Here is a 319-nt window from a genome sequence, read left to right on the forward strand (position 1 = left end):
TATCAGGAAAAGCCAGGATTGTCACCAACACACCTTCACCTCTCCCGTGTCAAAGAGCCAGCTTGGCTCTCCAGCTGCACAGCCCCTTACTTCCAGGACATCTGACCACCCGTGGCCACCCGTACCCTCAAGGGGTTTGCAAGACTTGAGCCGAGCACATCTAAATTCTTCTGCAGTTTTGAGCCGAAGAAACAAACAACATCCCTCGGCGCCGCGGCTCACACCTGGGCGCGCAGGGCCCTGCGGAGGTGCCCGGCGCAGTGGCCCTAAGCAGGTGGCTCCGGAGCCCCCAGACCCTCCCTGCCACGCGAAAACCAGG

This window comes from Acanthisitta chloris, unplaced genomic scaffold (genome assembly GCF_000695815.1).
Source record: "Acanthisitta chloris isolate BGI_N310 unplaced genomic scaffold, ASM69581v1 scaffold6888, whole genome shotgun sequence".
Lineage (NCBI taxonomy): Eukaryota > Metazoa > Chordata > Aves > Passeriformes > Acanthisittidae > Acanthisitta > Acanthisitta chloris.